The sequence below is a fragment of the Paramormyrops kingsleyae genome, unplaced genomic scaffold (genome assembly GCF_048594095.1).
Source record: "Paramormyrops kingsleyae isolate MSU_618 unplaced genomic scaffold, PKINGS_0.4 ups35, whole genome shotgun sequence".
NCBI lineage: Eukaryota > Metazoa > Chordata > Actinopteri > Osteoglossiformes > Mormyridae > Paramormyrops > Paramormyrops kingsleyae.
Window position 1 is genome coordinate 268,123 of NW_027325973.1, and position 22,028 is coordinate 290,150.

The 22,028-nt window shown below is 54.2% G+C and overlaps 19 non-coding genes and 5 pseudogenes across 19 annotated transcripts; all 24 read right to left on the bottom strand.

Annotated features, from left to right (window-relative positions):
* Nucleotides 1-12: 12 nt before the first annotated feature.
* Nucleotides 13-126, bottom strand: LOC140585635 (U5 spliceosomal RNA). The gene has a single exon (XR_011987573.1). It is a non-coding gene; the product is annotated as a U5 spliceosomal RNA (small nuclear RNA).
* Nucleotides 127-561: 435 nt separating this feature from the next.
* On the bottom strand, nucleotides 562-753 carry LOC140585899 (U2 spliceosomal RNA). The gene has a single exon (XR_011987836.1). It is a non-coding gene; the product is annotated as a U2 spliceosomal RNA (small nuclear RNA).
* Nucleotides 754-948: 195 nt separating this feature from the next.
* On the bottom strand, nucleotides 949-1,062 carry LOC140585636 (U5 spliceosomal RNA). The gene has a single exon (XR_011987574.1). It is a non-coding gene; the product is annotated as a U5 spliceosomal RNA (small nuclear RNA).
* A 443-nt stretch (nucleotides 1,063-1,505) lies between these two features.
* On the bottom strand, nucleotides 1,506-1,699 carry LOC140586086 (U2 spliceosomal RNA). Its single transcript, XR_011987967.1, has one exon. It is a non-coding gene; the product is annotated as a U2 spliceosomal RNA (small nuclear RNA).
* Nucleotides 1,700-2,952: 1,253 nt separating this feature from the next.
* LOC140586102 (U2 spliceosomal RNA) lies at nucleotides 2,953-3,076 on the bottom strand (annotated as a pseudogene).
* A 195-nt stretch (nucleotides 3,077-3,271) lies between these two features.
* Nucleotides 3,272-3,385, bottom strand: LOC140585637 (U5 spliceosomal RNA). The gene has a single exon (XR_011987575.1). It is a non-coding gene; the product is annotated as a U5 spliceosomal RNA (small nuclear RNA).
* Nucleotides 3,386-3,784: 399 nt separating this feature from the next.
* Nucleotides 3,785-3,976, bottom strand: LOC140585901 (U2 spliceosomal RNA). The gene has a single exon (XR_011987838.1). It is a non-coding gene; the product is annotated as a U2 spliceosomal RNA (small nuclear RNA).
* Nucleotides 3,977-4,171: 195 nt separating this feature from the next.
* Nucleotides 4,172-4,285, bottom strand: LOC140585639 (U5 spliceosomal RNA). The gene has a single exon (XR_011987577.1). It is a non-coding gene; the product is annotated as a U5 spliceosomal RNA (small nuclear RNA).
* Nucleotides 4,286-4,720: 435 nt separating this feature from the next.
* LOC140585902 (U2 spliceosomal RNA) lies at nucleotides 4,721-4,912 on the bottom strand. Its single transcript, XR_011987839.1, has one exon. It is a non-coding gene; the product is annotated as a U2 spliceosomal RNA (small nuclear RNA).
* Nucleotides 4,913-5,107: 195 nt separating this feature from the next.
* Nucleotides 5,108-5,221, bottom strand: LOC140585640 (U5 spliceosomal RNA). The gene has a single exon (XR_011987578.1). It is a non-coding gene; the product is annotated as a U5 spliceosomal RNA (small nuclear RNA).
* A 446-nt stretch (nucleotides 5,222-5,667) lies between these two features.
* LOC140586087 (U2 spliceosomal RNA) lies at nucleotides 5,668-5,861 on the bottom strand. The gene has a single exon (XR_011987968.1). It is a non-coding gene; the product is annotated as a U2 spliceosomal RNA (small nuclear RNA).
* Nucleotides 5,862-7,114: 1,253 nt separating this feature from the next.
* Nucleotides 7,115-7,238, bottom strand: LOC140586103 (U2 spliceosomal RNA; annotated as a pseudogene).
* A 195-nt stretch (nucleotides 7,239-7,433) lies between these two features.
* On the bottom strand, nucleotides 7,434-7,547 carry LOC140585641 (U5 spliceosomal RNA). Its single transcript, XR_011987579.1, has one exon. It is a non-coding gene; the product is annotated as a U5 spliceosomal RNA (small nuclear RNA).
* A 438-nt stretch (nucleotides 7,548-7,985) lies between these two features.
* On the bottom strand, nucleotides 7,986-8,177 carry LOC140585903 (U2 spliceosomal RNA). The gene has a single exon (XR_011987840.1). It is a non-coding gene; the product is annotated as a U2 spliceosomal RNA (small nuclear RNA).
* Nucleotides 8,178-8,372: 195 nt separating this feature from the next.
* LOC140585642 (U5 spliceosomal RNA) lies at nucleotides 8,373-8,486 on the bottom strand. The gene has a single exon (XR_011987580.1). It is a non-coding gene; the product is annotated as a U5 spliceosomal RNA (small nuclear RNA).
* A 455-nt stretch (nucleotides 8,487-8,941) lies between these two features.
* Nucleotides 8,942-9,186, bottom strand: LOC140586079 (U2 spliceosomal RNA; annotated as a pseudogene).
* A 1,968-nt stretch (nucleotides 9,187-11,154) lies between these two features.
* On the bottom strand, nucleotides 11,155-11,268 carry LOC140585643 (U5 spliceosomal RNA). The gene has a single exon (XR_011987581.1). It is a non-coding gene; the product is annotated as a U5 spliceosomal RNA (small nuclear RNA).
* Nucleotides 11,269-11,696: 428 nt separating this feature from the next.
* Nucleotides 11,697-11,894, bottom strand: LOC140585991 (U2 spliceosomal RNA). Its single transcript, XR_011987927.1, has one exon. It is a non-coding gene; the product is annotated as a U2 spliceosomal RNA (small nuclear RNA).
* A 5,624-nt stretch (nucleotides 11,895-17,518) lies between these two features.
* LOC140585644 (U5 spliceosomal RNA) lies at nucleotides 17,519-17,632 on the bottom strand. The gene has a single exon (XR_011987582.1). It is a non-coding gene; the product is annotated as a U5 spliceosomal RNA (small nuclear RNA).
* A 431-nt stretch (nucleotides 17,633-18,063) lies between these two features.
* LOC140585904 (U2 spliceosomal RNA) lies at nucleotides 18,064-18,255 on the bottom strand. Its single transcript, XR_011987841.1, has one exon. It is a non-coding gene; the product is annotated as a U2 spliceosomal RNA (small nuclear RNA).
* Nucleotides 18,256-18,450: 195 nt separating this feature from the next.
* On the bottom strand, nucleotides 18,451-18,564 carry LOC140585645 (U5 spliceosomal RNA). The gene has a single exon (XR_011987583.1). It is a non-coding gene; the product is annotated as a U5 spliceosomal RNA (small nuclear RNA).
* A 443-nt stretch (nucleotides 18,565-19,007) lies between these two features.
* LOC140586066 (U2 spliceosomal RNA) lies at nucleotides 19,008-19,244 on the bottom strand (annotated as a pseudogene).
* A 1,969-nt stretch (nucleotides 19,245-21,213) lies between these two features.
* LOC140585646 (U5 spliceosomal RNA) lies at nucleotides 21,214-21,327 on the bottom strand. The gene has a single exon (XR_011987584.1). It is a non-coding gene; the product is annotated as a U5 spliceosomal RNA (small nuclear RNA).
* Nucleotides 21,328-21,740: 413 nt separating this feature from the next.
* On the bottom strand, nucleotides 21,741-21,967 carry LOC140586036 (U2 spliceosomal RNA; annotated as a pseudogene).
* Nucleotides 21,968-22,028: the final 61 nt, after the last annotated feature.

Genomic DNA, 22,028 nt, shown 5'->3' on the forward strand with positions numbered 1-22,028 from the left:
CAGCAGCAGTGCAGCTCTGCTTGGGCAGAGCCTCCAAAAATACCATGAACTCATCGCTATCCCTCTCCACGGAAATCTTTAGTAAAAGGCGAAAGATTTATACGGGATGAAGAGAGACCCGAGTCGATATGGGGCCGCCGCCAAGCCCGTCGCCGTTAGCCGGGCCTGCGTGACGCCCCCGCTCGGAGTAGAATGCCCAGGGGCGTCGCAGCCGCCGTCCTCGGGGCCCCGACTCCTCCCTGTCCTCCTGTCCTCTCAAAAGACAGCAATCATTTTAACAAACATGAGGGGAAATTCAAAAGGCAAAGATGACATCATGCCTTACCTCAGCGCAGCTGTCCACCGCACAAACAGTGTGTCACCTTCCTTTAAAAAAAAAAAAAAAAAAAAAAAAAGAAAAACGGCGGGAAACGGGGGCCACGCACAGACAGGGCCCCCCCCCTCACAGCACTCAGTCTATTAGTCACTCACTCACTCACTCACTCACTCAGTCAGTCAGTCAGTCAGTCAGTCAGTCAGTCAGTCAGTCAGTCAGTTCTGCCTTTCGACAACAGGGGGCAGTAGAGGTGCACCATTCCCGGAAGCACTGCAATACCGGGTCGATGCGTGGAGCGGACGGGGCAAGCCCCACTTCCGGCTCCCTGTTCCAAAAATCCGTTTAATATGTGGTCCCCTCCATGGGGGACGTATCAGATATTAAACTGATAAGAACAGATACTACACTTGATCTTAGCCAAAAGGCCGAGAAGCGATACCCACAAATTGCGCCCCGCCGGGCGCCGGCATGCGGGATGCCGACGGAGCTGGCGCGGCTCAGCCCTCACCAGCCCCTCTGGCAGGTGTCGCCCGGCGAGTCCACGCGTGATCCAGGGAGACCACAGCCGCGCCACCGGGCACCTAACGCCAGCCGCTAAGCCGGGCCCAGTCTTCCTTTGACAGCAGCAGTGCAGCTCTGCTTGGGCAGAGCCTCCAAAAATACCATGAACTCATCGCTATCCCTCTCCACGGAAATCTTTAGTAAAAGGCGAAAGATTTATACGGGATGAAGAGAGACCCGAGTCGATATGGGGCCGCCGCCAAGCCCGTCGCCGTTAGCCGGGCCTGCGTGACGCCCCCGCTCGGAGTAGAATGCCCAGGGGCGTCGCAGCCGCCGTCCTCGGGGCCCCGACTCCTCCCTGTCCTCCTGTCCTCTCAAAAGACAGCAATCATTTTAACAAACATGAGGGGAAATTCAAAAGGCAAAGATGACATCATGCCTTACCTCAGCGCAGCTGTCCACCGCACAAACAGTGTGTCACCTTCCTTTAAAAAAAAAAAAAAAAAAAAAAAAAAAAAAAAAGAAAAACGGCGGGAAACGGGGGCCACGCACAGACAGGGCCCCCCCCCTCACAGCACTCAGTCTATTAGTCACTCACTCACTCACTCAGTCAGTCAGTCAGTCAGTCAGTCAGTCAGTCAGTCAGTCAGTCAGTCAGTCAGTTCTGCCTTTCGACAACAGGGGGCAGTAGAGGTGCACCATTCCCGGAAGCACTGCAATACCGGGTCGATGCGTGGAGCGGACGGGGCAAGCCCCACTTCCGGCTCCCTGTTCCAAAAATCCGTTTAATATGTGGTCCCCTCCATGGGGGACGTATCAGATATTAAACTGATAAGAACAGATTTTTTTTTTTTTTTTTTTTTTTTTGTACCAGTCAGAGTTGGATACCCGTCGCTTCATCAACTCGGCCAACCTTCACTCATCATTCCGGCTATTTCAAATTCAATTACAATTTTTATTTCAATCAATAAAATATTACAATTATAATCTCCTTAAGAGGATTTCAAACAAGACATTTTAAAATTCAGCCCATATCAGAGTTTAAAATTTAAATATAAACTACATAAACCACACCAGACATTCAATAAATAAGCAAATATTAATCAAAAACCATTGAGTGTCAGTGGTTATTTTCAAAATCACCCCCAGGCTTAAAATCCCATTGCAAAGGGTTTCCGATCCTTGTGAACTTTATGGTGTGACACTGAAAAAAAACATTAACGCACCACCAAGAAAGGCACAGTATAAGGTGCGTGCGTTCACAACTCACGTGCCACACCGACCTTCCTGGATGGAGCTCGTACTCACCAAGATGTTAGTGGGGCTATGGCCGCAGAAGGCCCTTCCACCTTTCCTTGGCCTCGTGGTAGCCCCACTGGATGATGTCCCGCTCCATCCTGAAATCCAAGTCCGCCACAATCTTTCGATATAATCCCCAGGCCCTCAAATCTGCCCCTTTATGGATGAGTGCCGACCTTGCATTCCAAAGTTCACGTTTGGTCATGCTGATCAGCAGCCACATCCGGGGCGGGAAGGGAGTCTGAGGACCTTGGGGCCACCCCATCATCACCTTATCGTAGGACAACACAAACTGCGGGTCTAGTTTCCTGCACAGGCCTTGCACTGATCTCCAGACCTCCCTGGCATACCCACAGTCCCAAAAGGCGTGCCTGAGGGTCTCCTCCTCTGAGCACTCGGGACGTGGGCAGCCTGAGTGTCTGGTCAGCTTGTGCCTGTACAGTACATCCCTGACCGGCAGCTTACCATGCACACACTGCCAGTTCAGGTCCTGCAGCCGGTTATCCAACCCCTTGGGCTGGATCCTGGTCCAGGTGTCCTTCTCCAGGCCCAGCACAGCACGGGTTCCCCTCTTCACCAGCACAGCCCGATACAGGGCTCGGTGCCTGGTGAGGGTCCCTGGGGGGAGACCTGCCGGAAGAGACTTACTCCACTTAATAGCATGGTGATAGTGGGTCGGCAGCGTCTCCGCCTTGGGCCCGGCGTTGGACCACGACGTCAACAGACGTCTCATGGGCAGGGCCAGCCACAAGTGAACAAAATACTGGTGGGGGTGTTCTAGGGGAGCCACCAGACGTGCACAGATCTGGGAGAAGAACAGGCAGTCAAGCTTGAGAGGGAAGTCAGGAACATCCCTCCCCCCACTGTCCTTTCCAAGGTACATCACTTCCCTCCTCACATACTCATACCTGATAAGAACAGATACTACACTTGATCTTAGCCAAAAGGCCGAGAAGCGATACCCACAAATTGCGCCCCGCCGGGCGCCGGCATGCGGGATGCCGACGGAGCTGGCGCGGCTCAGCCCTCACCAGCCCCTCTGGCAGGTGTCGCCCGGCGAGTCCACGCGTGATCCAGGGAGACCACAGCCGCGCCACCGGGCACCTAACGCCAGCCGCTAAGCCGGGCCCAGTCTTCCTTTGACAGCAGCAGTGCAGCTCTGCTTGGGCAGAGCCTCCAAAAATACCATGAACTCATCGCTATCCCTCTCCACGGAAATCTTTAGTAAAAGGCGAAAGATTTATACGGGATGAAGAGAGACCCGAGTCGATATGGGGCCGCCGCCAAGCCCGTCGCCGTTAGCCGGGCCTGCGTGACGCCCCCGCTCGGAGTAGAATGCCCAGGGGCGTCGCAGCCGCCGTCCTCGGGGCCCCGACTCCTCCCTGTCCTCCTGTCCTCTCAAAAGACAGCAATCATTTTAACAAACATGAGGGGAAATTCAAAAGGCAAAGATGACATCATGCCTTACCTCAGCGCAGCTGTCCACCGCACAAACAGTGTGTCACCTTCCTTTAAAAAAAAAAAAAAAAAAAAAAAAAAAAAGAAAAACGGCGGGAAACGGGGGCCACGCACAGACAGGGCCCCCCCCCTCACAGCACTCAGTCTATTAGTCACTCACTCAGTCAGTCAGTCAGTCAGTCAGTTCTGCCTTTCGACAACAGGGGGCAGTAGAGGTGCACCATTCCCGGAAGCACTGCAATACCGGGTCGATGCGTGGAGCGGACGGGGCAAGCCCCACTTCCGGCTCCCTGTTCCAAAAATCCGTTTAATATGTGGTCCCCTCCATGGGGGACGTATCAGATATTAAACTGATAAGAACAGATACTACACTTGATCTTAGCCAAAAGGCCGAGAAGCGATACCCACAAATTGCGCCCCGCCGGGCGCCGGCATGCGGGATGCCGACGGAGCTGGCGCGGCTCAGCCCTCACCAGCCCCTCTGGCAGGTGTCGCCCGGCGAGTCCACGCGTGATCCAGGGAGACCACAGCCGCGCCACCGGGCACCTAACGCCAGCCGCTAAGCCGGGCCCAGTCTTCCTTTGACAGCAGCAGTGCAGCTCTGCTTGGGCAGAGCCTCCAAAAATACCATGAACTCATCGCTATCCCTCTCCACGGAAATCTTTAGTAAAAGGCGAAAGATTTATACGGGATGAAGAGAGACCCGAGTCGATATGGGGCCGCCGCCAAGCCCGTCGCCGTTAGCCGGGCCTGCGTGACGCCCCCGCTCGGAGTAGAATGCCCAGGGGCGTCGCAGCCGCCGTCCTCGGGGCCCCGACTCCTCCCTGTCCTCCTGTCCTCTCAAAAGACAGCAATCATTTTAACAAACATGAGGGGAAATTCAAAAGGCAAAGATGACATCATGCCTTACCTCAGCGCAGCTGTCCACCGCACAAACAGTGTGTCACCTTCCTTTAAAAAAAAAAAAAAAAAAAAAAAAAGAAAAACGGCGGGAAACGGGGGCCACGCACAGACAGGGCCCCCCCCCTCACAGCACTCAGTCTATTAGTCACTCACTCACTCACTCACTCACTCAGTCAGTCAGTCAGTCAGTCAGTCAGTCAGTCAGTCAGTCAGTCAGTTCTGCCTTTCGACAACAGGGGGCAGTAGAGGTGCACCATTCCCGGAAGCACTGCAATACCGGGTCGATGCGTGGAGCGGACGGGGCAAGCCCCACTTCCGGCTCCCTGTTCCAAAAATCCGTTTAATATGTGGTCCCCTCCATGGGGGACGTATCAGATATTAAACTGATAAGAACAGATACTACACTTGATCTTAGCCAAAAGGCCGAGAAGCGATACCCACAAATTGCGCCCCGCCGGGCGCCGGCATGCGGGATGCCGACGGAGCTGGCGCGGCTCAGCCCTCACCAGCCCCTCTGGCAGGTGTCGCCCGGCGAGTCCACGCGTGATCCAGGGAGACCACAGCCGCGCCACCGGGCACCTAACGCCAGCCGCTAAGCCGGGCCCAGTCTTCCTTTGACAGCAGCAGTGCAGCTCTGCTTGGGCAGAGCCTCCAAAAATACCATGAACTCATCGCTATCCCTCTCCACGGAAATCTTTAGTAAAAGGCGAAAGATTTATACGGGATGAAGAGAGACCCGAGTCGATATGGGGCCGCCGCCAAGCCCGTCGCCGTTAGCCGGGCCTGCGTGACGCCCCCGCTCGGAGTAGAATGCCCAGGGGCGTCGCAGCCGCCGTCCTCGGGGCCCCGACTCCTCCCTGTCCTCCTGTCCTCTCAAAAGACAGCAATCATTTTAACAAACATGAGGGGAAATTCAAAAGGCAAAGATGACATCATGCCTTACCTCAGCGCAGCTGTCCACCGCACAAACAGTGTGTCACCTTCCTTTAAAAAAAAAAAAAAAAAAAAAAAAAAAAAAAAGAAAAACGGCGGGAAACGGGGGCCACGCACAGACAGGGCCCCCCCCCTCACAGCACTCAGTCTATTAGTCACTCACTCACTCACTCAGTCAGTCAGTCAGTCAGTCAGTCAGTCAGTCAGTCAGTCAGTCAGTCAGTCAGTCAGTTCTGCCTTTCGACAACAGGGGGCAGTAGAGGTGCACCATTCCCGGAAGCACTGCAATACCGGGTCGATGCGTGGAGCGGACGGGGCAAGCCCCACTTCCGGCTCCCTGTTCCAAAAATCCGTTTAATATGTGGTCCCCTCCATGGGGGACGTATCAGATATTAAACTGATAAGAACAGATTTTTTTTTTTTTTTTTTTTTTTTTGTACCAGTCAGAGTTGGATACCCGTCGCTTCATCAACTCGGCCAACCTTCACTCATCATTCCGGCTATTTCAAATTCAATTACAATTTTTATTTCAATCAATAAAATATTACAATTATAATCTCCTTAAGAGGATTTCAAACAAGACATTTTAAAATTCAGCCCATATCAGAGTTTAAAATTTAAATATAAACTACATAAACCACACCAGACATTCAATAAATAAGCAAATATTAATCAAAAACCATTGAGTGTCAGTGGTTATTTTCAAAATCACCCCCAGGCTTAAAATCCCATTGCAAAGGGTTTCCGATCCTTGTGAACTTTATGGTGTGACACTGAAAAAAAACATTAACGCACCACCAAGAAAGGCACAGTATAAGGTGCGTGCGTTCACAACTCACGTGCCACACCGACCTTCCTGGATGGAGCTCGTACTCACCAAGATGTTAGTGGGGCTATGGCCGCAGAAGGCCCTTCCACCTTTCCTTGGCCTCGTGGTAGCCCCACTGGATGATGTCCCGCTCCATCCTGAAATCCAAGTCCGCCACAATCTTTCGATATAATCCCCAGGCCCTCAAATCTGCCCCTTTATGGATGAGTGCCGACCTTGCATTCCAAAGTTCACGTTTGGTCATGCTGATCAGCAGCCACATCCGGGGCGGGAAGGGAGTCTGAGGACCTTGGGGCCACCCCATCATCACCTTATCGTAGGACAACACAAACTGCGGGTCTAGTTTCCTGCACAGGCCTTGCACTGATCTCCAGACCTCCCTGGCATACCCACAGTCCCAAAAGGCGTGCCTGAGGGTCTCCTCCTCTGAGCACTCGGGACGTGGGCAGCCTGAGTGTCTGGTCAGCTTGTGCCTGTACAGTACATCCCTGACCGGCAGCTTACCATGCACACACTGCCAGTTCAGGTCCTGCAGCCGGTTATCCAACCCCTTGGGCTGGATCCTGGTCCAGGTGTCCTTCTCCAGGCCCAGCACAGCACGGGTTCCCCTCTTCACCAGCACAGCCCGATACAGGGCTCGGTGCCTGGTGAGGGTCCCTGGGGGGAGACCTGCCGGAAGAGACTTACTCCACTTAATAGCATGGTGATAGTGGGTCGGCAGCGTCTCCGCCTTGGGCCCGGCGTTGGACCACGACGTCAACAGACGTCTCATGGGCAGGGCCAGCCACAAGTGAACAAAATACTGGTGGGGGTGTTCTAGGGGAGCCACCAGACGTGCACAGATCTGGGAGAAGAACAGGCAGTCAAGCTTGAGAGGGAAGTCAGGAACATCCCTCCCCCCACTGTCCTTTCCAAGGTACATCACTTCCCTCCTCACATACTCATACCTGATAAGAACAGATACTACACTTGATCTTAGCCAAAAGGCCGAGAAGCGATACCCACAAATTGCGCCCCGCCGGGCGCCGGCATGCGGGATGCCGACGGAGCTGGCGCGGCTCAGCCCTCACCAGCCCCTCTGGCAGGTGTCGCCCGGCGAGTCCACGCGTGATCCAGGGAGACCACAGCCGCGCCACCGGGCACCTAACGCCAGCCGCTAAGCCGGGCCCAGTCTTCCTTTGACAGCAGCAGTGCAGCTCTGCTTGGGCAGAGCCTCCAAAAATACCATGAACTCATCGCTATCCCTCTCCACGGAAATCTTTAGTAAAAGGCGAAAGATTTATACGGGATGAAGAGAGACCCGAGTCGATATGGGGCCGCCGCCAAGCCCGTCGCCGTTAGCCGGGCCTGCGTGACGCCCCCGCTCGGAGTAGAATGCCCAGGGGCGTCGCAGCCGCCGTCCTCGGGGCCCCGACTCCTCCCTGTCCTCCTGTCCTCTCAAAAGACAGCAATCATTTTAACAAACATGAGGGGAAATTCAAAAGGCAAAGATGACATCATGCCTTACCTCAGCGCAGCTGTCCACCGCACAAACAGTGTGTCACCTTCCTTTAAAAAAAAAAAAAAAAAAAAAAAAAAAAAAAAAAAAGAAAAACGGCGGGAAACGGGGGCCACGCACAGACAGGGCCCCCCCCCTCACAGCACTCAGTCTATTAGTCACTCACTCACTCACTCAGTCAGTCAGTCAGTCAGTCAGTCAGTCAGTCAGTCAGTCAGTCAGTTCTGCCTTTCGACAACAGGGGGCAGTAGAGGTGCACCATTCCCGGAAGCACTGCAATACCGGGTCGATGCGTGGAGCGGACGGGGCAAGCCCCACTTCCGGCTCCCTGTTCCAAAAATCCGTTTAATATGTGGTCCCCTCCATGGGGGACGTATCAGATATTAAACTGATAAGAACAGATACTACACTTGATCTTAGCCAAAAGGCCGAGAAGCGATACCCACAAATTGCGCCCCGCCGGGCGCCGGCATGCGGGATGCCGACGGAGCTGGCGCGGCTCAGCCCTCACCAGCCCCTCTGGCAGGTGTCGCCCGGCGAGTCCACGCGTGATCCAGGGAGACCACAGCCGCGCCACCGGGCACCTAACGCCAGCCGCTAAGCCGGGCCCAGTCTTCCTTTGACAGCAGCAGTGCAGCTCTGCTTGGGCAGAGCCTCCAAAAATACCATGAACTCATCGCTATCCCTCTCCACGGAAATCTTTAGTAAAAGGCGAAAGATTTATACGGGATGAAGAGAGACCCGAGTCGATATGGGGCCGCCGCCAAGCCCGTCGCCGTTAGCCGGGCCTGCGTGACGCCCCCGCTCGGAGTAGAATGCCCAGGGGCGTCGCAGCCGCCGTCCTCGGGGCCCCGACTCCTCCCTGTCCTCCTGTCCTCTCAAAAGACAGCAATCATTTTAACAAACATGAGGGGAAATTCAAAAGGCAAAGATGACATCATGCCTTACCTCAGCGCAGCTGTCCACCGCACAAACAGTGTGTCACCTTCCTTTAAAAAAAAAAAAAAAAAAAAAAAAAAAAAAAAAAAAAGAAAAACGGCGGGAAACGGGGGCCACGCACAGACAGGGCCCCCCCCCTCACAGCACTCAGTCTATTAGTCACTCACTCACTCACTCAGTCAGTCAGTCAGTCAGTCAGTCAGTCAGTCAGTCAGTCAGTCAGTCAGTCAGTCAGTCAGTTCTGCCTTTCGACAACAGGGGGCAGTAGAGGTGCACCATTCCCGGAAGCACTGCAATACCGGGTCGATGCGTGGAGCGGACGGGGCAAGCCCCACTTCCGGCTCCCTGTTCCAAAAATCCGTTTAATATGTGGTCCCCTCCATGGGGGACGTATCAGATATTAAACTGATAAGAACAGATTTTTTTTTTTTTTTTTTTTTTTTTTTTTTTTTTTTATTCATCTTTAATCAACATTTCTGCATACAATCTAAAACCAACACATAAAACTATAAAGACATTTATCACACTACCCATAATAAGCTAACTTCAACACTAAAAGAAATACACATATAAATCACACTCCTAACCTATTCAATCATAAAACAACAACATATATAACACATATTATAAAACAATCATATAATACCACATACATAAAACTTCTAAAATACTTCAACCCTACAACACCATTACAACACACGTTAAAACAGTATTAAATACATAAATACAGCAGAAATCCTAAAATGTCTAAAAAGGTAAAACACTATCATCATCAACAATATCCCCATTAAAACTAAGGTCCCCCCCCGACTCGGCAGCAACTAAAAAAGAGCGTTCATTAGCAAAGTCCTGCTGCCCTGCATAAAAACGTCTCTCTTGGGGGGAGACCAAAACACTTTGCAGATCAATTAGCTCTAAGGGGAAGATCGCTTCTCGGCCTAAAGCAGTGTCCTCGTTCCTCCGGGCCTTCTTCCTCCTCCTGCATTGGACAAACCTGGAGGGAGAGGTTGCGCGCTTTTCAGCCACGGCCACTTGACCCTTACCAGGGGACTCCACCGAAGCGCTGGAAGCCGTGGACTCCCCATCAGCACCGGCGAAGGGCTGTTCCTCGCTGTTCTCAGCTCCCCTCTCGGCTCCCCCGTGCATCTCAGCGCAGCCCGGCAGTGCCTGCTGTCGGGCCCCGTCCACAGCCGAACCCCGAGCAACGGCGTCGGCCCAGGACGGTTTGCGCTGAGGGCAGCTCCGGGCCAGATGGTCCTCACCTCTGCACAGGTTACACCGGAGGGGGCCCTTGCAGTCCTTCGCCAGGTGACCGACGTCCAGGCATCTCCAGCACTTCATGGTGGTACAGGAGTCCGCGGTGTGGCCCAGGCCGTGGCACAAGCGGCAGGAGGAGGGTTGCCCGGAGTAAAAAAGGTAGCCCTTGCAACGACCTATAATAAAATAAGCAGGTGGGTGGCTATACCCGTCAGGGGAGCTAGCGTCGGGGCGCAGGCACACCCGGAACTGCCTGCGCCCAGTCCAGACACCCAGCTGGTCTCTCACGTCCCTGTGCCCAGGGACCACGTCGACAAACCTGCCCAGGAAGGCAGCCACCGCTTCAGCTGGAACGAAGGGGTCCAAGACGTGGACGGTGATCACTCTCCGGTCCAGCTTCCACAGTGGCTCCACGTCATAGAACATCCGGCGAAGCTCTTCCTCCAAGCGGCTGCATGCAGCCAACATCCTCTTGTAGCCCTCTTCCGTAGTGCAAGTCACATAGAAGAAGGCCGAAGACTGGTTGCGCTGCACACAGATGATGTCTTCCATGGTGAGTCCCAGGAGGCCGAAGAGCACCTCCCGGATGAAGCTCAGTCTCTCCGGGAAACTCTCCGGTTCCTCCTGGTGAGTCCACTTGAAGGCTGCTGTATGCCGGATGACTACGACGGTCCTGTGTGGGCTCCCGGACATCCTGGCGATGGTGGGCAAGAGAGTCCTCGGGAGCCGGGCAGGGAGTCGACGTGTCCTAGCTGGGTGCCTAAACTAATAAAAGCTGGAAATAAAACCCCAAGCTCACCCTGCGGGAACGGCGGTCAAGCCACCCGAACCTGCACGTTAGGCTTGCAAGGGCTACCCAAAATAAAAAAAGCGCTAAAAGGAGACAACAGCTAGCCCCGTGGCAGCGGCGGTCAAGCCACCTGCTGGTCACGCTTTAGGTTCGCTGTTGCCTCCACTAAAAAACCTGGCAATAAAAATCCCTCCAAAAAGCAGCACTTGATCTTAGCCAAAAGGCCGAGAAGCGATACCCACAAATTGCGCCCCGCCGGGCGCCGGCATGCGGGATGCCGACGGAGCTGGCGCGGCTCAGCCCTCACCAGCCCCTCTGGCAGGTGTCGCCCGGCGAGTCCACGCGTGATCCAGGGAGACCACAGCCGCGCCACCGGGCACCTAACGCCAGCCGCTAAGCCGGGCCCAGTCTTCCTTTGACAGCAGCAGTGCAGCTCTGCTTGGGCAGAGCCTCCAAAAATACCATGAACTCATCGCTATCCCTCTCCACGGAAATCTTTAGTAAAAGGCGAAAGATTTATACGGGATGAAGAGAGACCCGAGTCGATATGGGGCCGCCGCCAAGCCCGTCGCCGTTAGCCGGGCCTGCGTGACGCCCCCGCTCGGAGTAGAATGCCCAGGGGCGTCGCAGCCGCCGTCCTCGGGGCCCCGACTCCTCCCTGTCCTCCTGTCCTCTCAAAAGACAGCAATCATTTTAACAAACATGAGGGGAAATTCAAAAGGCAAAGATGACATCATGCCTTACCTCAGCGCAGCTGTCCACCGCACAAACAGTGTGTCACCTTCCTTTAAAAAAAAAAAAAAAAAAAAAAAAAAAAAAAAAAGAAAAACGGCGGGAAACGGGGGCCACGCACAGACAGGGCCCCCCCCCTCACAGCACTCAGTCTATTAGTCACTCACTCACTCACTCAGTCAGTCAGTCAGTCAGTCAGTCAGTCAGTCAGTCAGTTCTGCCTTTCGACAACAGGGGGCAGTAGAGGTGCACCATTCCCGGAAGCACTGCAATACCGGGTCGATGCGTGGAGCGGACGGGGCAAGCCCCACTTCCGGCTCCCTGTTCCAAAAATCCGTTTAATATGTGGTCCCCTCCATGGGGGACGTATCAGATATTAAACTGATAAGAACAGATTTTTTTTTTTTTTTTTTTTTTTTTTTTTTAATCAATAAAATATTACAATTATAATCTCCTTAAAAGGATTTCAAACAAGACATTAACACACCGTTAAAATTCAGCCCATATCAGAGTTTAAAATTTAAATATAAAATACATAAACCACACCAGACATTCAATAAATAAGCAAATATTAATCAAAAACCATTGAGTGTCAGTGGTTATTTTCAAAATCACCCCCAGGCTTAAAATCCCATTGCAAAGGGTTTCCGATCCTTGTGAACTTTATGGTGTGACACTGAAAAAAAACATTAACGCACCACCAAGAAAGGCACAGTATAAGGTGCGTGCGTTCACAACTCACGTGCCACACCGACCTTCCTGGATGGAGCTCGTACTCACCAAGATGTTAGTGGGGCTATGGCCGCAGAAGGCCCTTCCACCTTTCCTTGGCCTCGTGGTAGCCCCACTGGATGATGTCCCGCTCCATCCTGAAATCCAAGTCCGCCACAATCTTTCGATATAATCCCCAGGCCCTCAAATCTGCCCCTTTATGGATGAGTGCCGACCTTGCATTCCAAAGTTCACGTTTGGTCATGCTGATCAGCAGCCACATCCGGGGCGGGAAGGGAGTCTGAGGACCTTGGGGCCACCCCATCATCACCTTATCGTAGGACAACACAAACTGCGGGTCTAGTTTCCTGCACAGGCCTTGCACTGATCTCCAGACCTCCCTGGCATACCCACAGTCCCAAAAGGCGTGCCTGAGGGTCTCCTCCTCTGAGCACTCGGGACGTGGGCAGCCTGAGTGTCTGGTCAGCTTGTGCCTGTACAGTACATCCCTGACCGGCAGCTTACCATGCACACACTGCCAGTTCAGGTCCTGCAGCCGGTTATCCAACCCCTTGGGCTGGATCCTGGTCCAGGTGTCCTTCTCCAGGCCCAGCACAGCACGGGTTCCCCTCTTCACCAGCACAGCCCGATACAGGGCTCGGTGCCTGGTGAGGGTCCCTGGGGGGAGACCTGCCGGAAGAGACTTACTCCACTTAATAGCATGGTGATAGTGGGTCGGCAGCGTCTCCGCCTTGGGCCCGGCGTTGGACCACGACGTCAACAGACGTCTCATGGGCAGGGCCAGCCACAAGTGAACAAAATACTGGTGGGGGTGTTCTAGGGGAGCCACCAGACGTGCACAGATCTGGGAGAAGAACAGGCAGTCAAGCTTGAGAGGGAAGTCAGGAACATCCCTCCCCCCACTGTCCTTTCCAAGGTACATCACTTCCCTCCTCACATACTCATACCTGCCGCCCCAAACAAGGTTAAACACATCCTTAGTTAAGCCTCTCCGCATGAAGCGGGGCATGGGGAACACATGGGCGAGGTAGAGGAGGGTGGGAAGGATATCAACCTTCAAGGCGAGAACCTTACCCAGGAAGGACAGGGACCTGGCCTTCCACATCCCCATCTTCCGCCTGGCGATCGTCAAACGCTCTTCCCAGTTTACCCGGGCAGCACCTTTCGAAAGAAAGTTAACCCCCAACACCTTGAGAGGGCCGCCGCAGAGAGTGAGCCCCCCCGGGACGTCCTCTCTCGCCTTCCAGCTGCCAAAGTACTTGACCACCGACTTGCTCAGGTTAAGTGCAGCCCCGGAGGCCTTCCCGAACGCCTGCACCAAGCCCAGGGCGTGACCGAGCGCATGGTCCGAGCACACAAACAGAGTGGTATCGTCTGCGTACTGGGCCAGCTTTACCGTCAGGCCCCCACTCCCTGGCAGGATCAGGCCGTTGATACCTGGATGGGCACGGATGGCGCTCGCCAACGGCTCTATATATAGAGCGTAGAGGAGGGGGGAGAGAGGGCAACCCTGCCTCACTCCACTTGACTGGGGAACCCAATCACTGAGGGAACCATTAATCGACACATGGCTACCAACCTCAGTATAAAGCGCATGAACCCATCCCAAGAACTTAGGCCCAAAACCTAGCCTGCTCAATACCCCAAACAGGAAGCAGTGGTCCACTCGGTCAAACGCCTTCTCCTGGTCCAAGCTAACGAGTGCCAGAGGGACATTCCTGTCCTCAGCCCAGGCGATCGCGTCCCGAATTAAATGTAAATTCCAAGTCGCAGATCGACCCGGGACCCCGCAAGTCTGGTCACTATGAACCAGGTGGGTCATGGCCTTTTTTAGGCGCTCAGTTAGGGTCTTTGCTATGATCTTTGCATCTACGCAAAGCATTGTCAGGGGTCTCCAGTTGCCAAGTTCGGCACGATCGCCCTTCTTGTACAACAAAGACAAGACCCCTGACCGCATGCTCTTGGTGAGCATGCCCTGACGCTGCACGTCCTCAGCCACTTCTAGCAGCTCCGGCCCGAGGACTTCCCAAAACGTGGAATAGAATTCCACGGGGAGTCCATCGAGACCAGGAACTTTGCGCCGGTTCATTTTGCCTAGCACCTCAGTCAGCTCGGCTAGAGTGAAGGGGGCATCTAAGCTGTCCCTTGCCTCACTGGGAAGACTAGGTTTGAGTTTAGATAAAAACTGCTCCCCTAGCTCAGGTTCGGTCTCCCTTTTCTTAAAAAGGTCACCGTAAAAACATTTAGCAACCTCCAGCATCCGGGCCGAATCGGAGACCAGGTTGCCTCCTTGGTCCCGGAGGGCAGTGAAACACTTTTCCTCACGGGCCAGTTTCACCTTATTAAAGAAGAAGGCTGTACATTTCTCATTCTCCTCCCTTTCCAAAGCCCTGGCCCAAAACAAGGAGGCCGCAGCCGATTGCTCGTGCAGGCCCCTCAGCTTAGCTTTGGCTGCCTGCACCTCCTCAAAGTTAAAAGCCCCTCCGTTGTTGTGGCGGGCATACTCCCTCTGCAGCCTGGTCTCTAGCCGTTGGATTTCGTAAAGCCTTTTAGCTTTACGCTGGCCGCAATAGTGGATAGCTAGAGCTCTAACCCTCTCTTTTACGCTCTCCCACCATGCGGCCGTGGAGACGTAGGCTGCCTTACAGCCCCGCCACGCAGTAAAATGATCCAGGAAGAGAGACCTAAAGTCTCTCTCTTCTAAGATCTCCACGTTCAGCTTCCAATAGCCCCTCCCGAAGGTAGGGGCGTCAATGGAAACTGTGGCCTCGACCGATGTATGGTCCGAGTACCACCGTGGAGACCTCAAAACCTTCCTAAAAACAACAGAGGGCGAAGCTAAAATATAATCAATACGGCTGCTGGCCCCACGACTGTTGTGCCAGGTATGGCCCGGATCTGTGGGGTTGCACGTTTTAAAACCATCAGAGAGGTTGAGGCTGCGGATCAAATTCCTAAAATGTTTAGTGCTGACATCCCCTTTCCCTTCTAAAAAAGTATTGAAGTCCCCTCCTAAAATTATGTGTCTATTAGTGACACAAAACTGGGCCAGCTCCTCAAAAAGCGCAATGCGGGACGAGGCCTCCACTGGAGCGTAAACGCACATCGCCCGGATGTGCTGACCTCTCCAGGTGGCGTCCACTCCCAAAACCCTTCCCTGCACTACAGTGAAGGTACTCACATTCTCAAAGGCCCGGTCACCAAAAAGGATGCCGACGCCTGAAGAATGGACACCACCAACGCTCCAGCAGGACTTACCCCTCTTCCACGCTTGTGAGAAAAGAGCCACGTCCCGCTGGTCCCTGAGGTGGACTTCCTGCAAGAAACAGAGATTGAAAGGGGAGGATGTCAGTTCATCAAAGACCGCGGCCCTTTTGACTGGGTTCCTCAACCCTCTGACGTTAACAGTAAAAATTTTAAAATCAGCCATGGGGGGATTAAAAAAAGAATAAAACAATAAGAAATTAAAACCATAAAAATTTTAAAAACTATAAACCCTAAAACCAGCTATTAAGACCCCTGTTCCCCCTCCCCGCTCATGCCCAGAATTTTCCCCAGCATGGAGTCCTCCAGGTAGGCCTGGTCGTTTGGTGAAACCTCCAGGCCCGAAAAGGTAATGTCCTCCTGGGGAAGGGCTGGGGACAACATTGACAAATTCCAACTTATATCTTCTGTTTTGGGGGCGGGGGGCGATACGACCTGTACAGGGGCCTCAGCTGGGGGCGCCGCCTCCTTGGGGGTACCTGTTGCCTCCTCTGCTTCCTTCCTCGTCTTCTTAGTTTTGTCCTTGGGGTCACCCTTCTTCTTCCTTTTGGTGACCCCGGCCCGGGCCTGCGGGGACTGCCCAGCCTGAGCCCGGGGCCCCTCAGCCCCCAACGGGGTCTTCACTGGGGACCTGGCCACTTCTTCCTGGGCCCCCACTGACCTCTCCGGAGGCCCCCCTGGCTTTGGGGCAGGGAGCAGCTCCCGGTCCGGCACCCGCCTCACCTGCCCACCACCCGCCAGAACGCCCGCATAGGAGCGCTGGGGGCAGACACGGGCCAGGTGCTCCTCGCTGCTACAGTGGCGGCAACGTTGGGGGCCCTTACAGTCCTTAGCCATGTGCCCGGGCTCAAGGCAGTTACGGCACTTAAGGTCCGGGCAGTCCTCCGCCTTGTGTCCATGGCCCTGGCACGACCGGCAGAAGGTAGGCTGTCCAGTGTAGAACAGGTACCCCCTGTTGGGCCCGATGGAAAAGTAGGCTGGGGGATGAAGATATCCCCCCTTTCCATCCGGCCGCAGTCGCACCTGAAACTGGCGGCGCCCATTCCACACACCCAGCTCGTCCCGGACGTCTCTGTGTCCTGGTAAAACCTCAACGTGTTTAGTGAGAAAATGGCAGACGGCCTCCGCCGACACGTAAGGATTGAACACATGCACCGTTACCACCCGCTTGTCCGTAAACCACAAGGGCTCAACCGAGTACATATTCAAGAGCGGGTGGTCGGACTTGCTCTGCTCCAGCACCCTCCGGTATGCCTCCTCAGAGGCCAAGGTAACATCCAGAAACCTCTGGGGATGGTTCCTCTGGACGCAGATCAGGTCCTCCAGCTTAAAGCCCAGCACACCAAACACCACCTCCCGGATGAAGAAGACCCTGTCGTGAAACTGGGCCTCTCCATCCAGGTTCCTCCAACGGAACCGGGCCGTGTTAAGCAGACCGCCACCTACCATCGGACCCGGTCCGGAGGAGGGGGTCGTCCCGGCCACTGGAGCCGCCGCTGGGGCCGTTACTGCCGTCCTGGGAGTCGTAGCTGCCATCCTCCAGCTGGGGTGCTCCGGCATCAGCCGTCCCACTCGGAGTGGAGCAAGGCGCAGTGTTCCAGAGGTCCTTCCGCCGTAGTCCAAGACGGGCTGAGCTAAAAACTAGACTAAAAAATAAAATAATAAAAGTGAATAAAAACAAACAAGGGCTGAAAAACACTAAAACAGGATACCAAGGTTCACCCCGTGGCAGCGGCGGTCAGGCCACCTGCTGGGCACGCATTAGGATCCCCTTGGTATCCGCTAAACTAAAAAACACGACGGGTAAAACGGCTAAGAAAAACGCCAAAAGTTTTTAAAAACTTGATCTTAGCCAAAAGGCCGAGAAGCGATACCCACAAATTGCGCCCCGCCGGGCGCCGGCATGCGGGATGCCGACGGAGCTGGCGCGGCTCAGCCCTCACCAGCCCCTCTGGCAGGTGTCGCCCGGCGAGTCCACGCGTGATCCAGGGAGACCACAGCCGCGCCACCGGGCACCTAACGCCAGCCGCTAAGCCGGGCCCAGTCTTCCTTTGACAGCAGCAGTGCAGCTCTGCTTGGGCAGAGCCTCCAAAAATACCATGAACTCATCGCTATCCCTCTCCACGGAAATCTTTAGTAAAAGGCGAAAGATTTATACGGGATGAAGAGAGACCCGAGTCGATATGGGGCCGCCGCCAAGCCCGTCGCCGTTAGCCGGGCCTGCGTGACGCCCCCGCTCGGAGTAGAATGCCCAGGGGCGTCGCAGCCGCCGTCCTCGGGGCCCCGACTCCTCCCTGTCCTCCTGTCCTCTCAAAAGACAGCAATCATTTTAACAAACATGAGGGGAAATTCAAAAGGCAAAGATGACATCATGCCTTACCTCAGCGCAGCTGTCCACCGCACAAACAGTGTGTCACCTTCCTTTAAAAAAAAAAAAAAAAAAAAAAAAAGAAAAACGGCGGGAAACGGGGGCCACGCACAGACAGGGCCCCCCCCCTCACAGCACTCAGTCTATTAGTCACTCACTCAGTCAGTCAGTCAGTCAGTCAGTCAGTCAGTCAGTCAGTCAGTCAGTCAGTCAGTCAGTTCTGCCTTTCGACAACAGGGGGCAGTAGAGGTGCACCATTCCCGGAAGCACTGCAATACCGGGTCGATGCGTGGAGCGGACGGGGCAAGCCCCACTTCCGGCTCCCTGTTCCAAAAATCCGTTTAATATGTGGTCCCCTCCATGGGGGACGTATCAGATATTAAACTGATAAGAACAGATACTACACTTGATCTTAGCCAAAAGGCCGAGAAGCGATACCCACAAATTGCGCCCCGCCGGGCGCCGGCATGCGGGATGCCGACGGAGCTGGCGCGGCTCAGCCCTCACCAGCCCCTCTGGCAGGTGTCGCCCGGCGAGTCCACGCGTGATCCAGGGAGACCACAGCCGCGCCACCGGGCACCTAACGCCAGCCGCTAAGCCGGGCCCAGTCTTCCTTTGACAGCAGCAGTGCAGCTCTGCTTGGGCAGAGCCTCCAAAAATACCATGAACTCATCGCTATCCCTCTCCACGGAAATCTTTAGTAAAAGGCGAAAGATTTATACGGGATGAAGAGAGACCCGAGTCGATATGGGGCCGCCGCCAAGCCCGTCGCCGTTAGCCGGGCCTGCGTGACGCCCCCGCTCGGAGTAGAATGCCCAGGGGCGTCGCAGCCGCCGTCCTCGGGGCCCCGACTCCTCCCTGTCCTCCTGTCCTCTCAAAAGACAGCAATCATTTTAACAAACATGAGGGGAAATTCAAAAGGCAAAGATGACATCATGCCTTACCTCAGCGCAGCTGTCCACCGCACAAACAGTGTGTCACCTTCCTTTAAAAAAAAAAAAAAAAAAAAAAAAAGAAAAACGGCGGGAAACGGGGGCCACGCACAGACAGGGCCCCCCCCCTCACAGCACTCAGTCTATTAGTCACTCACTCACTCACTCACTCACTCAGTCAGTCAGTCAGTCAGTCAGTCAGTCAGTCAGTCAGTCAGTCAGTCAGTCAGTTCTGCCTTTCGACAACAGGGGGCAGTAGAGGTGCACCATTCCCGGAAGCACTGCAATACCGGGTCGATGCGTGGAGCGGACGGGGCAAGCCCCACTTCCGGCTCCCTGTTCCAAAAATCCGTTTAATATGTGGTCCCCTCCATGGGGGACGTATCAGATATTAAACTGATAAGAACAGATTTTTTTTTTTTTTTTTTTTTTTTTTTAATTCATCTTTAATCAACATTTCTGCATACAATCTAAAACCAACACATAAAACTATAAAGACATTTATCACACTACCCATAATAAGCTAACTTCAACACTAAAAGAAATACACATATAAATCACACTCCTAACCTATTCAATCATAAAACAACAACATATATAACACATATTATAAAACAATCATATAATACCACATACATAAAACTTCTAAAATACTTCAACCCTACAACACCATTACAACACACGTTAAAACAGTATTAAATACATAAATACAGCAGAAATCCTAAAATGTTTAAAAAGGTAAAACACTATCATCATCAACAATATCCCCATTAAAACTAAGGTCCCCCCCCGACTCGGCAGCAACTAAAAAAGAGCGTTCATTAGCAAAGTCCTGTTGCCCTGCATAAAAACGTCTCTCTTGGGGGGAGACCAAAACACTTTGCAGATCAATTAGCTCTAAGGGGAAGATCGCTTCTCGGCCTAAAGCAGTGTCCTCGTTCCTCCGGGCCTTCTTCCTCCTCCTGCATTGGACAAACCTGGAGGGAGAGGTTGCGCGCTTTTCAGCCACGGCCACTTGACCCTTACCAGGGGACTCCACCGAAGCGCTGGAAGCCGTGGACTCCCCATCGGCACCGGCGAAGGGCTGTTCCTCGCTGTTCTCAGCTCCCCTCTCGGCTCCCCCGTGCATCTCAGCGCAGCCCGGCAGTGCCTGCTGTCGGGCCCCGTCCACAGCCGAACCCCGAGCAACGGCGTCGGCCCAGGACGGTTTGCGCTGAGGGCAGCTCCGGGCCAGATGGTCCTCACCTCTGCACAGGTTACACCGGAGGGGGCCCTTGCAGTCCTTCGCCAGGTGACCGACGTCCAGGCATCTCCAGCACTTCATGGTGGTACAGGAGTCCGCGGTGTGGCCCAGGCCGTGGCACAAGCGGCAGGAGGAGGGTTGCCCGGAGTAAAAAAGGTAGCCCTTGCAACGACCTATAATAAAATAAGCAGGTGGGTGGCTATACCCGTCAGGGGAGCTAGCGTCGGGGCGCAGGCACACCCGGAACTGCCTGCGCCCAGTCCAGACACCCAGCTGGTCTCTCACGTCCCTGTGCCCAGGGACCACGTCGACAAACCTGCCCAGGAAGGCAGCCACCGCTTCAGCTGGAACGAAGGGGTCCAAGACGTGGACGGTGATCACTCTCCGGTCCAGCTTCCACAGTGGCTCCACGTCATAGAACATCCGGCGAAGCTCTTCCTCCAAGCGGCTGCATGCAGCCAACATCCTCTTGTAGCCCTCTTCCGTAGTGCAAGTCACATAGAAGAAGGCCGAAGACTGGTTGCGCTGCACACAGATGATGTCTTCCATGGTGAGTCCCAGGAGGCCGAAGAGCACCTCCCGGATGAAGCACAGTCTCTCCGGGAAACTCTCCGGTTCCTCCTGGTGAGTCCACTTGAAGGCTGCTGTATGCCGGATGACTACGACGGTCCTGTGTGGGCTCCCGGACATCCTGGCGATGGTGGGCAAGAGAGTCCTCGGGAGCCGGGCAGGGAGTCGACGTGTCCTAGCTGGGTGCCTAAACTAATAAAAGCTGGAAATAAAACCCCAAGCTCACCCTGCGGGAACGGCGGTCAAGCCACCCGAACCTGCACGTTAGGCTTGCAAGGGCTACCCAAAATAAAAAAAAGCGCTAAAAGGAGACAACAGCTAGCCCCGTGGCAGCGGCGGTCAAGCCACCTGCTGGTCACGCTTTAGGTTCGCTGTTGCCTCCACTAAAAAACCTGGCAATAAAAATCCCTCCAAAAAGCAGCACTTGATCTTAGCCAAAAGGCCGAGAAGCGATACCCACAAATTGCGCCCCGCCGGGCGCCGGCATGCGGGATGCCGACGGAGCTGGCGCGGCTCAGCCCTCACCAGCCCCTCTGGCAGGTGTCGCCCGGCGAGTCCACGCGTGATCCAGGGAGACCACAGCCGCGCCACCGGGCACCTAACGCCAGCCGCTAAGCCGGGCCCAGTCTTCCTTTGACAGCAGCAGTGCAGCTCTGCTTGGGCAGAGCCTCCAAAAATACCATGAACTCATCGCTATCCCTCTCCACGGAAATCTTTAGTAAAAGGCGAAAGATTTATACGGGATGAAGAGAGACCCGAGTCGATATGGGGCCGCCGCCAAGCCCGTCGCCGTTAGCCGGGCCTGCGTGACGCCCCCGCTCGGAGTAGAATGCCCAGGGGCGTCGCAGCCGCCGTCCTCGGGGCCCCGACTCCTCCCTGTCCTCCTGTCCTCTCAAAAGACAGCAATCATTTTAACAAACATGAGGGGAAATTCAAAAGGCAAAGATGACATCATGCCTTACCTCAGCGCAGCTGTCCACCGCACAAACAGTGTGTCACCTTCCTTTAAAAAAAAAAAAAAAAAAAAAAAGAAAAACGGCGGGAAACGGGGGCCACGCACAGACAGGGCCCCCCCCCTCACAGCACTCAGTCTATTAGTCACTCACTCACTCACTCAGTCAGTCAGTCAGTCAGTCAGTCAGTCAGTCAGTTCTGCCTTTCGACAACAGGGGGCAGTAGAGGTGCACCATTCCCGGAAGCACTGCAATACCGGGTCGATGCGTGGAGCGGACGGGGCAAGCCCCACTTCCGGCTCCCTGTTCCAAAAATCCGTTTAATATGTGGTCCCCTCCATGGGGGACGTATCAGATATTAAACTGATAAGAACAGATTTTTTTTTTTTTTTTTTTTTTTTATTTCAATACTTTATTTAACAGTTCTGCACACACATTAACACAAGCAATTTAAGACATTGAATAAAAACCACACTTTTAAAACATGGCATTGTCAACACGGAATATTAAA